A 13,342-nucleotide genomic window follows, 5' to 3' on the forward strand; every position below is an offset into this window, starting at 1 on the left:
GTTGGACACAGCCTTAATGTGATGGTGTCCATGTGGTCTCGGTGCTAATTGCTCCTGAAATCAATATAGTTTGTCCTGTCGAGCAGCCTCCTCTGCTAGTTTCCCCATATCACGGACTTGCCACATTCTGATAGATTACTGAATTGTTGGTTAAGAATCCTAAGCATCTGAGCCGATGTACCTCGTCAGTAAGTACAACTGAGCCTGGGGGAATTTCCTCTACCCCAGGCTGTCATGGTTTTTGACATAGTTTTTACTTTATTCAGGCTCTTCCAGGAACCTTCTCTGGTGATGATTGTGGTTTTCTAGTGTTGTCACTATGTCATTGCTGGAACCCTGGGGACCTCTCTTGTTACAGTTTCATATTTTTTATAGAGTCCTCCACTCCATCTGGGAGTTTATACTTGGATGTACGGGAGGATCCTGCTAATGGTTATGAGAGAAGAGCCCCTTTTATAGACATCATGCATTTGCATTGTTTCCTTTGTTTGGAGTAAGTTGGAGGCGTCCACCTAAAATATATATCCTTAATGGTGAACCGAAGGGACACGCGAGTAAGGAGCTTCAGCTCCTTATGCGGTTTACGTCACATTTGTGATTTTCATTTGGCGCCTACATTGGGAAAACCCTTTACTTTCACAATAAATCTGCCCATTAGGGTACTTTGCCTCCAAGGAAGTAAAAAAAAAAAAAAAATCAACCTTTTGGCCTATGTCAGACAAGTGTACATCGGAGTATTGCATGTAAAAAAATAAATCATAGAATAGCAAAGCAAGCTATGGAAATCCGTACAACAGTATCCTGCAGGCTTAACATGGGATCTAGTCAGTGATACGGGTGTGCCCGTATATATATATATATATATATATATATATATATATATATATATATATATATATATATATATATATATATATATATATTTATATATATTTATTATATTATACACAATGTAAGTCAGTGGCTCTAGAAACATTGATTTTGTTCCTTGTCATGGATCTGCATGATAATCACATATTATGCTGGATTGAATGAGATGTCAGAAGGGGAAGGTGTTTCTCATTGTTACTATTCGTTATAAAGTCCATCACTTCCTTTTTTTTTTCATAAATCTATTTTTCATGCAGGCTGTTTAGCTGATCACATTCTCGATGTTCAGGGTGAAGTTGCTTAGCAACAGCCAGGAGGCAGTGGGTGGTCTGGTCGGTCTGGTCTCCATGCCACTATGACTTCCCTTACACTAGAGAAGAGCTTATTCTGTGTTTGTGTGGGTTTTTTTTTTCTTTTTTCTTGGCTTCAGATTTCATTGAAGAAATACAATTAATTAGCAAATTGGAATTATCAAAAATTTGTGACCATTCTATTTTGACAGTTGAAGTTCTTGTGTCTCCATGGTTACAGACTACACACAAGCTCTGTGTAGTCGGATCCTGTCGTTTTGCTCCCTTTCATCTGTCCCCTACTTCTTGCTAACTTACTGAAGTGATATTACAGATGGAAAGGGCGTATGAGTGCAGTTTACATGTAGTCTGTAGCCATAGATCTGCGTCTGGCCAGACAAATGGTTGCTAAAGGCACTTTGGATTTAGCATTCCACTGCCCTTCTTAAGGCCCCGTCACACATAACGAGATCGCTAGCGAGATCGTTAGTGCGTCACGGTTTTGGGATCGCTGGAGATTCGTTTCGTGATCGCTGGGGAGCTGTCAAACATGCAGAACTTCCCAACGATTCCGGCCGCCCCAGTGATCTAACTAACGATCTCAGCGGTCGTTGGGGCGCTTTCACACAGCCGCTATTTCAACGATCCACACCTTGATAGGGACTGTACTGTGTCACAAAGGCGTGAATAAAATCACTTTTCCGCGCCCCCTCATCTCCGATTGGTGGACGCTGCTGCGTTCTGATTGGGCGGCCTTGGTTTAACATCGCTACTGCGTCTCCGGTCAGATGGGATCGCTACTGCGTCTCCGGTCAGACGGGAACACTGGTCTGTGCATTGTTCCTGTACAGATGTGTGGATGTCCATATATTTATATGAATATATATATATGGAGATGTAAATGGCCATTTATGTGTATGCATATCTGTATGTTTGAGAGTATGTATGTGTATATATAGTTATCTGTATACGTATGTGTATATGTGTGTGTGTGTGTGTGTGTATATATTTATGTACTTAAAAATATGTATGAGTACATGGATGAATCTGTTTACATACGAGTACACGAATGTATATGTATGTATGTATCTGTATACATATGAGTGTGTGTGTATGTGTATATATATATATATATATATATATATATATATATATATATATATATATATATATATATATATATACAGTACAGACCAAAAGTTTGGACACACCTTCTCATTTAAAGATTTTTCTGTATTTTCATGACTATGAAAATTGTACATTCACACTGAAGGCATCAAAACTATGAATTAACACATGTGGAATTATAGACTTAACAAAAAAGCGTGAAACAACTGAAAATATGTCTTATATTCTAGGTTCTTCAAAGTAGCCACCTTTTGCTTTGATGACTGCTTTGCACACTCTTGGCATTCTCTTGATGAGCTTCAAGAGGCAGTCACCGGAAATGGTCTTCCAACAATCATGAAGGAGTTCCCAGAGATGCTTGGCACTTGTTGGCCCTTTTGCCTTCACTCTGCTGTCCAGCTCACCCCAAACCATCTCGATTGGGTTTAGGTCTGGTGACAGTGGAGGCCAGGTCATCTGGCGTAGCACCCCATCACTCTCCTTCTTGGTCAAATAGCCCTTACACAGCCTGGAGGTGTGTTTGGGGTCATTGTCCTGTTGAAAATAAATGGTGGTACAACTAAACGCAAAGCGGATGGAATAGCATGCCGCTGCAAGATGCTGTGATAGCCATGCTGGTTCAGTATGCCTTCAATTTTGAATAAATCCCCAACAGTGTCACCAGCAAAGCACCCCCACACCATCACACCTCCTCCTCCATGCTTCACGGTGGGAACCAGGCATGTAGAGTCCATCCGTTCACCTTTTCTGAGTCGCACAAAGACACGGTGGTTGGAACCAAAGATCTCAAATTTGGACTCATCAGACCAAAGCACAGATTTTCACTGGTCTAATGTCCATTCCTTGTGTTCTTTAGTCCAAACAAGTCTCTTCTGCTTGTTGCCTGTCCTTAGCAGTGGTTTCCTAGCAGCTATTTTACCATGAAGGCCTGCTGCACAAAGTCTCCTCTTAACAGTTGTTGAATAGATGTGTCTGCTGCTAGAACACTGTGTGGCATTGACCTGGTCTCTAATCTGAGCTGCTATTAACCTGCGATTTCTGAGGCTGGTGACTTGGATAAACTTATCCTCAGAAACAGAGGTGACTCTTGGTCTTCCTTTCTTGGGGCGGTCCTCATGTGAGCCAGTTTCTTTGTAGAGCTTGATGGTTTTTGCAACTGAAGTTTTCAGAATTTTTCGCACTGACTGACCTTCATTTCTTAAACTAATGATGGCTACTCATTTTTCTTTACTTAGTTCCTTTTTTCTTGCCATAATACAAATTCTAACAGTCTATTCAGTAGGACTCTCAGCTGTGTATCCACCTGTCTTCTGCACAACACAACTGATGGTCCCAACCCCATTTATAAGGGAAGAAATCCTACTTATTAAACCTGACAGGGCACACCTGTGAAGTGAAAACCATTTCCGGTGACTACCTCTTGAAGCTCATCAAGAGAATGCCAAGAGTGTGCAAAACAGTCATCAAAGCAAAAGGTGGCTACTTTGAAGAACCTAGAATATAAGACATATTTTCAGTTGTTTCACACTTTTTTGTTAAGTATATAATTCCACATGTGTTAATTCATAGTTTTGATGCCTTCAGTGTGAATGTACAATTTTCATAGTCATGAAAATACAGAAAAATCTTTAAATGAGAAGGTGTGTCCAAACTTTTGGTCTGTACTGTATGTATGTATGTGTGTATATGTGTGTGTGTATATATGTGTGTATGTATATGTATATATATATATATATATATATATATATATATATATATATATATATATATATATGTATGTGTATATATATATATAATATATGTATGTGTATATATATGTGTGTGTGTATGCTTACTGCGGTGACTACTGCTACTACTGAAAGAATGAGAAACAAAGCTTTTGCATAGTAGAACACACAGTTTATTAGACACATCAGTACAGAAATGTCAGTAGTGTAGAAACATGAGTAGTTGCCCACTATAGGTTCTGATGCTGCCAAGGAACAGCACCAGGACCGTTAAAATACTGGCAGTAGTTGTCGCGGCAGGTCTTCGCATCATGGGTGTTTCTGCCATGTTCCACTGGTTGAAGGCCTGCAATTTCAGGATCGTTTGCACGCCATTCACCGAGCTCCACTTCCCCATTGGCTAGGTCCACAGAGTCCACGAAGCCAGGCGGACAGTGCGTAATTGCATCACGTTGATGAAGAAAGTTGTGAAGCGTGCAACAGGCCAAAACAACAGAGTCTATTGATTTAAGCTTCATGTTAATTGGCGTGTGAAAAACTCTGAAGCGGTTGGCCAGGACAGCGTGTCAGAAAACGTGCTGTGTGGGTGTGTGTGCATGAGACCCCTAAAATATCTGCCCATGCAAAAGCATATATATACAGATAGAAGCCAAGCCCTCCCTCCCTGAAGAGCAATGATAGCAGATAATTGGTAGATGTCCTATAAATGAATTAAAAATGGAAACTCATTTGAGACCCCAAACAATACCTACCTCGCTAAAGATGTCTGATTTCTTCAAAGTGGAATCACAGCCGGAGAACGCTGGTGGGATCCGAAAAACAAGGACGCAGTAGGGACGAGGGGCGCGGAAAAATCCAATTTATGCACGCCTACGTGTCTCCTTTCTGAATTGCTAACGAGGTCGTTGATAAGGTGTCAAATACAGCGATGCACACTGCCCAGCGGGAGCGCAACGACCCTGGAATGGTCCAGGAAGCTTTGTAACGATCAGCGATCTCACAGCAGGGGCCTGATCGTTGCTACCTGTCAGATATAACGAGATCGCTAGCGATATCGCTATTGCGTCACGAAAAACCGTGACGCATCAACGATCTCGCTAGCGATCTCGTTATGTGTGACTTGGCCTTTAGAGGGGTACAGTAAACCTTTCTGTTGACCATATCAATGAAGAAATTGCCTTATCTGTTCCTTTCTGATTAACATAAAATAGTAGTTGTTTGTTACCAGCCCTCTATGTAGTGTGCTAACAATATACAGCAATTAGCACCTAAGCGGAGCCTGGATAACCAGGGCTCTCCCTCCTCTGTAGACCTGTGTGATCGGCCATCTATCCTGCTTTATACCATAAATGCACAGGGCTGCCCATACAAGAATTTACAACATACAAGAATTTACAACAATCGTAAACCCTAATGCCAACCTGCCCAACCCAAGTTTTGGCCTGATCGAACAATTAGGAAAGTTGTGCAAAATTCCTAACTTTACCGTCCCCCCCCCCCCCACCACCACCACCACCACCATTTGCGCAAAGGGAACTGTTTGATACACCCTCCTTCCATAACATGTTATACTTGACAATCCATTGGGGCCATTGGTGTGAACCTTATTACCCTTATAGCCCCTTCATTGTCCGCCATGCAGATGTGGGAACAAGGGAGAAATGGGTTGAGGAATCCAGTTCCATGTTCTCGCTGGATAGGGTTGGAGTGAGCAGCCCGGGAGAATGTGTTGCCCCATAATTACCTATTTTTCTCACACTTTTAATAATGGGCAAGTGGGTTCTACAAATGTTAGGAAATTACAATGTATACATTTTCCGAATACACAAGATTCTTGCGCGTTAATATTTTATATTCGAACTTGACTCCATAAGGCTATGTTCCAACGTTGCGTTTTTTATGCAAATTAAAAGCTGTTTTTTACAGCATTAGCAAAAGCCATGAGATTTCAGAAGTCACATGATTGCTTTTTTTTATGACTGAATTGGAAAACAGCTGCTTTATTTAAAACCTGCAGCATGTCCGTTATTTCAGCATTTTTGCAGCGTTTTTTCCCAGTATAAACAATCAAAAACAGAAAAGCCACTGCAAAAAAAACAACCATGCGTTTTTGCTTTGTTGTTGCTTTTTTGGTGAATAAAACTAACTTTATTAAACACGTACTCAGGCTTGGACTGGCCCACAGGAGAACAGTGGAATCCTCCGGTGGGCCACCACCCTCTTATGAGCAGTACTTGGCGCTGTATTCTTGAATCACTATGTACAAAGGCCGCATCTTATTCATTTAACAATCTACCCAGTTCATAGTTATATATATCTGTGATTGAGGATAATGTCACATTTGCATGTAGCTGAAAAGTGAGGCCCTGGAGTTGGTTACTGGTGGGCCCTTGGCAGTCCAGTCCGACACTGCACTTACTATAGACAAGTGACATGTACGGTAATCTTCACCAAAAATGCATAAAAAAAAAAAACAAAACCTGCTTTTTGTAAGAAGTAGCTTTACTGCCAAGAGCAGGTTTTGCTTGCAGAAAAAAACTGTAGCAAAAATGCAACGTGTGAACATAGCCTAAAGTACAGTGGGTTATAAAAGCCTTTTTTAATGTTTTATCCGGTTAAATCTCTTTTTATATAATTACTCCATAAAAATTGTATTTACACTGCCTTCTCCCCTTTTCCGTAAGGCCGTGCCAAGTTACTGCCCCGTGAATGTGCCTCTGCTTGCCAGGGCTTAGGGTCACAGCAATGCTTATGTGGGGGATTGCTGCTTTTCAGGTGGTTCCAGGAGGTTTTTCAGTGTCTGGGAAAGTTCCCAACTTTTTCTTGGGAAGCTCACCTATTTCCAGCAGCCTCCTGGAGGTTCTGAGAGAGTCGCCAAATACCGATTAATACGTTGATTTTGCCGGGGGCTACTCATTATCTCTACAGTGGCCACAACAGGGGAGATGAGGTGTTATGTGCAGCTATTTAAAGAGGTTCTCTGGGATTAGAAAAAATAAAGATGTCAAATTCCTAAATATCTTTTAATTGGCAAATCACACTTGTTTTATCTAGGGAAGTAATCAGTATAGTAGAATAAAGTGTCTCCTGATCTATTATACAGATGGAGCCTGTGCTACAGTGTTAATATAGGTTCTGAGCATGTGCAGTAGGAAGCTCCGCTGCTGTGACTTCGACATAGCTTGGCAGTATGTCCAGGTCACAGCAGCGGAGCTTCCTACTGCACATGCTCAGAACCTAGAGCCTGTGCTACAGTATTAATATATCTGTATAATAGATCAGAGGGCATTGTATTCTACTATACTGATAACTTGTTTTGTCTAAGGAAGTAATTTTGCTTTTTTATTATTATTATTATTCTACTACCACCTTTTTAAAATTAATTCAATTTTTCGGTTAATACATAGACAGGATGAGACCAGAGAAGTGCCACCTTGAATCGAAGACCCACCAAAGTGATGACCATAAGCCACAATATGTCTTATGGAAGAGGTTGTCACGAGACAACATTTTAAGGCTTTGTAACAAAATCCCCATATACATAATTTTCCTATTGTTCATAATTTATTTTTTTTATTTGCGTTCTAACAGGATTTATGATGCAGCTTTTTGTTTATTTTTTCTCTTGCTCATCGCTGGCGTTTCGTTATTTCTGGCACCTTCTAACCTGACAAACCTCCCTTTAAATACTTCTCTGGGTCTGTTCTGGCACTTGTAGTTTCCCAGTGATTTTTCTTTCCAAAACTCTTTGACTGTTTGATCTGAGGCTTAACAAACCACAGCTCCCGGTAACCGCCATTCTCCAGGATGCTCTGTGTAACGATACGTACATCTACTGGAAGGACTGTTGTCACCTGGGATTTGGCTTTTTCTTCTGTGAACCATTATAAGCTGCTCAAGCGTTTTTTGTTTTATGTTTTGTAGAACTTCTCTAAAGTTGAACCATTCCTATTGAACTAACCTAATGCTGAAATATGATGGCAGGATTCATAGCATGGCGCTATATGAATAAAACACGTCCTCTCTTGTCTGACTACAACAGAGTCAAGAGGAACTCAGGTCAACAAAATGACTGCTTATTTAAAGCCTAGAGAGTCAGACTAGAGTGAAGTCACAATGGCAATGGCTGTCCGGCTGCCCCCTTGGTCCATAAATGGTGGTTAGAGTTGGGTAAGCGGCTGGCTGGTTTTAAGAGGGGTTTCCCATTGATGCTACCCTCTGTGAGCTAGAAAAATGAGCATCTTTTGAGAACATATTTATGCAGTTCATGACAGCCCCAAGCAAATATGGTAGTCCAGGGTAGGTTTTAAAATCTCAGATGCCATTGAGCCAATTTGATGAAGCCGATCTCTTTATGGAAAGTTGCATTTGTCATAAGCAGGGAACAATTGGGTTGTTCCTTCCTAGTTTTTGGGGCAATTAGTTCCTATATGTAAATTTTTTTTTTTTTATTGCTTTTGGCAAAAAAAAAAAATAATAATAATTCCCGCTAATGATATAATTGTCATTGTTGAGAATTCTCAAAATTAATGGGAAAGTACAATTATTTGTATGTTCATGATGTGGTCTGTTTAGGATGGGATTTCAGCGTCAGATGACATTTAGTAAAATGATAGATAATCTGTCACCAAGATTCTGCTGCCCTACGTGAGAAAAGCATGATTCCAGTGATGTATCACTTGCTGGGCTTCTTCCTGCAGTTTTGATAAGATCACTGTTTTATCTGCTGCAGATTTAGCAGTTCTCGGGATGCTGAGCTCTGTATAACCCCGCCCACACCACTGATTGGCAGCTTATGTACAGTGTAAACAGAAAGCTGCCAATCAGTGGTGGGGGCGGAGTTATACAGAGCTCATGAATAGATGGAACTACATGGCAGCTGGTTTACTAGTCCTCTAGTAATCTAATAAAACAGTGAATTTATCAAAACTACAGGAGGTAGCACATCACTGGACTCAGGGTCTCTGTCTATACGTTATGCTGCTCTCATATTAATTGGCAAAAATCTGGTGATGGATCCCATTTAAGGTGCCTACTCATTAGAAACTGACAGATTTGGCCGTTGATCAAATGTTTGGGGCAATCCTGACCCTTTCTTAATAGTAGACGTCAGGGGAAGAATAATTAGCCTGTTGGATGCCTGATCCTTTATTCCTTCTAAGATTCCCATCTTTATGAATATAGATGTGCTTGTTTATTGGGCAATTGTAGAAATAACCAGCATTGAGACAACCGTTAATTTTTCTTTAGGGTCAAAAACTTCTTGGTTCAGTGTATATTGTTAATGCACCCCCTATCGCTGCTGTTAAAGATCCAACATCCCCCTCGTGAGAACTTTTCACTGGTGAATAGCACTGAGGCATTCAAGTCATGAACGAGGAAGGGGGGTGTCCATGTTTTTATAAGTAGGGTTTTGTTCACCAGTAATAGAATACCAGCACAGGTATCCTATATCCTTAGTTAATCAAACCTTTGGTACCAGTAGCAACGGGAACATGCCATTGCATTCGTGTTGCATAACCTTCTATACTATATAACGTATTGTGCAGAGAGCAAAAAGCCCCAAAAGACCCTTGAAGAAGCCTTTTATCCCAGGAAAGTCTTATTTTCAGTGTGGTGAAACACAAGGGATGCAAATTGGGGCCAAGCATATGAAGAATGGGCCCTTGATACGTTCTTGCGCTGCCTGACTTCTGTGTGAACCGGCCACTTTTGACTATAGAGCAGTGCACCCATTGCTTCAGGTCTATAAAGGACAGTGTAAACCAACATACTGTTCATGGATCACAATGGGTTATAATTTGTGAAAATCTCTGGCACCAAGGACTGCACAAATCTCAAGAGCAAAATGGACCATACACTTACAAAGTTGTTACTGGTGCATAACTGGATTATGTTGGCAAACCCATTATGATACAAGAGTCTCTCTAAAAATGTGCTGATCAAAGGGTGACCAAAATACTGCTACCCACTGATTAATGTACAGTTATATATAGTGATTCACAGGTGACGGTCTTCCTGATGGGGGTCGTTCACTTTTCTAGTCCGTACTTTGTGACCCCGACCTCCATGAAGGCTTCTTCAATCCATGACTCGTCTGCAGATTTTACTGCAAAGATATATTTGACTACACGTTTTCAGGTCCCCCCCATCTATTCCCAACCAAAATTCCCCATCTTGCAGCTACCCCGGTGCTGAGCCCTTTGCTGTCCTGATTACTGCACCTGCTGTGTGGCACGGTATCTGTTTTACTTTCAGTGCCCTACATAATAGGGTACTTGCATAGTAATCACCTCTAGTGCCCTCTAGCAATTAAATGGCCCCAGAAAATATTAATGCCCTTTGTGATTGCTTTAGAAAATAGTGCCTTTTTTTAAGCTCTAGAAAGTAATAATTTCCTGTGTGCTCCTTTGATGGTTATAATACCCAGTGTGCTGCATTAAAGTAGTAATGACCCTTTAAGAGCCCACTTAAAAATTGAGTTCCCTAACTGTCCCCTTAACAATAATGTCCCAAGTGCCCACTAAGACGAATAATGCTCTCCATTTACAACTACCTCTGTGGCCCCACCAAAAGTAATAATACCCAGAGTTCCCTACAAATAGTAATAATCCCATCCTGCAGTACATCACTCCTCTCTGCATCTGTATATACAGCCCTCATCTTGCAGTATGTGGCGCCCCTGCTGCGCATTCGTGCCACAGATCCTAGAGGGGTGCATGGACTGATTCCTCCACAAGAGGCCCTCGCTACATGCAAACACCTCCACCTTCCACCTCCTACCAGCAGAGGGAGCCCTGATAGGGATATATAAAGGGAAGGTGGAGCCAGGCTGCTCCAGTCAGTGTTCAGTCTGCAGAGAGACCGGATGTAGCTGCACGCAGGCTGCTGTGTGAGGCAAGCTAGGCCTCCAGCGGCCCTGAAGCCTAGTGAGGGCCCCGAGCGGCCGAAGGACAGTGGAAAGTGGTTAATATAGGAGGCAGAGGAGCTTAACCAGCTCACCCTGAAAGCATATACCGGACACCAGGTCCGAGCTTACAGGGATCTCTATGAACCAGTAAGAAACAACCGGAATCCCTGGTGAACTACAGGTCCCAGGTTCACCAGAAGCTGATACGTACCAGAGCCAGGAGTCACGGAGGCCCCGCAAGCAGGGAGAGTGATCTCCAACAGAAGGCCCTACCACAAGGTCAGCCGGTGCAAGACAGAGACTAAGTTAGGCCTAGCTTCAAGCAGGTCAGAAACTTACTACACAAAGGCAAGAAACAGGAGGCCCTATACCCGCTCACTGGGGAGAATCCTGATATGCACCCTTCACCCTACAGTGCTCTGGATTGTGCCTTGAATACCACCAGTAAAAGGTACTGAAGTGACTATCGTGTCTGTCCCTATTCTTACTCTGACACGGCTGGGTCACCTCTGTCCTGCATCCCTGCATTCCCTAAACCTACACTGCCCTGAGGCCCAGCTCCACCTGTGGGGAGCTACACCATCTTAGCTGCCGGAACACCGGCCTCAGAGGACTGCTGCAGCGCTGGTGGTCCTCACCAGAAACCGCAGGTGGCGTCACAAACATTTACAAACCTATTATCCCAATATGCATTCCCCTCTTTTTAGTTGTCCGCCCTGGGCCACGGACCAGGCCAGCCAGCGTGATATCCCCCAAGCATCTGAGGGCCCGGCTGCCGAGTACCCCACGGCCCCGGGGGCGCGACAAGTACATCACGCCACTCAGCCCCTCTATATACAGCTTTCATCCTGCAGTACATAATTAATCTTGCCCCCTCTATATACAGCCCCATCTTGCAGTACATCACTCCTCTCATCCCCTTTTATATATTCCCCCATGCTGTACTACATCACTCCTCTCAGCCCTTCTATGTACAGCACCTATGTACATGCTGCAGAACATCAGTCCTCTCAGCCCTTGTATATACTGCCACTTCCTGCAGTAGATCATTCCTCTGCTTTATATATAGTCCCAATATGCAGCAGGGCTGTGGAGTCTTGAGTCAATGTCCATTTTGGTGGAGTTGGAGTCTGTATAAAATGGACCGACTGGGACTCCTAAAATATAAAATAAATTGGCTTCAGTACTACAATGCAGGATGTGCTGTAAATGTTTTCATAAGAATTTGGGAAAGTTATGAAATGTCCTATAAATATCTGTTCTGTTCATGATCTAAGGATCTCTACTTTTAGTTGAGATAAATCTGTGCTGCACTTTATGGACACGCTCAGTAGTGAGGCAGGGCTGCACTTTATGGACACGCTCAGTAGTGAGGCAGGGCTGCACTTTATGGACACGCTCAGTAGTGAGGCAGGTCTGCACTTTATGGACACGCTCAGTAGTGAGGCAGGTCTGCACTTTATGGACACGCTCAGTAGTGAGGCAGCGCTGCACTTTATGGACACGCTCAGTAGTGAGGCAGGGCTGCACTTTATGGACACGCTCAGTAGTGAGGCAGGTCTGCACTTTATGGACACGCTCAGTAGTGAGGCAGGTCTGCACTTTATGGACACGCTCAGTAGTGAGGCAGGTCTGCACTTTATGGACACGCTCAGTAGTGAGGCAGCGCTGCACTTTATGGACACGCTCAGTAGTGAGGCAGGGCTGCACTTTATGGACACGCTCAGTAGTGAGGCAGGGCTGCACTTTATGGACACGCTCAGTAGTGAGGCAGGGCTGCACTTTATGGACACGCTCCGTAGTGAGGCAGGGCTGCACTTTATGGACACGCTCAGTAGTGAGGCAGTGCTGCACTTTATAGACACGCTCAGTAGTGAGGCAGGACTGCACTTTATGGACACGCTCCGTAGTGAGGCAGGACTGCACTTTATGGACACGCTCCGTAGTGAGGCAGGACTGCACTTTATGGACACGCTCCGTAGTGAGGCAGGACTGCACTTTATGGACACGCTCCGTAGTGAGGCAGGACTGCACTTTATGGACACGCTCCGTAGTGAGGCAGGGCTGCACTTTATGGACACGCTCTGTAGTGAGGCAGGGCTGCACTTTATGGACACGCTCCGTAGTGAGGCAGGGCTGGTTGAAAACCAACATGACCAATAACTCTCCCACGGGAGGTCATCACCCTGTTTTCCAAGATTCGAGAATGGAAAGTTTGACTATTCAGTGATACATCTAGAACCCTTATTTTTTGGGGGAAGCAAGTTCCGGACGACCTGAAGGACTTTAGGAAATCTTGAGGGACCATCCTGATCTGGGGTGAAATGGTAGCCATATTGTTTATCCAGTTGTCCTAGTAAACTAAACGGACATTGGTGCTTTTATTAATAACCCGGGATCACGTAGGCATTGCCGTG

The 13,342-nt window shown here is 43.1% G+C and overlaps 1 protein-coding gene across 10 annotated transcripts in view; it reads left to right on the forward strand.

The window, feature by feature from the left end:
- Positions 1 to 13,342, forward strand: part of KAZN (kazrin, periplakin interacting protein) — a 755,495-nt gene that overhangs the window by 654,678 nt on the left and 87,475 nt on the right. The gene's annotated exons all lie outside the window — the stretch shown is intronic.

The sequence above is a fragment of the Phyllobates terribilis genome, unplaced genomic scaffold (genome assembly GCF_046119375.1).
Source record: "Phyllobates terribilis strain yellow unplaced genomic scaffold, ASM4611937v1 Scaffold_12__6_contigs__length_324123572, whole genome shotgun sequence".
In the NCBI taxonomy this organism is placed as follows: domain Eukaryota; kingdom Metazoa; phylum Chordata; class Amphibia; order Anura; family Dendrobatidae; genus Phyllobates; species Phyllobates terribilis.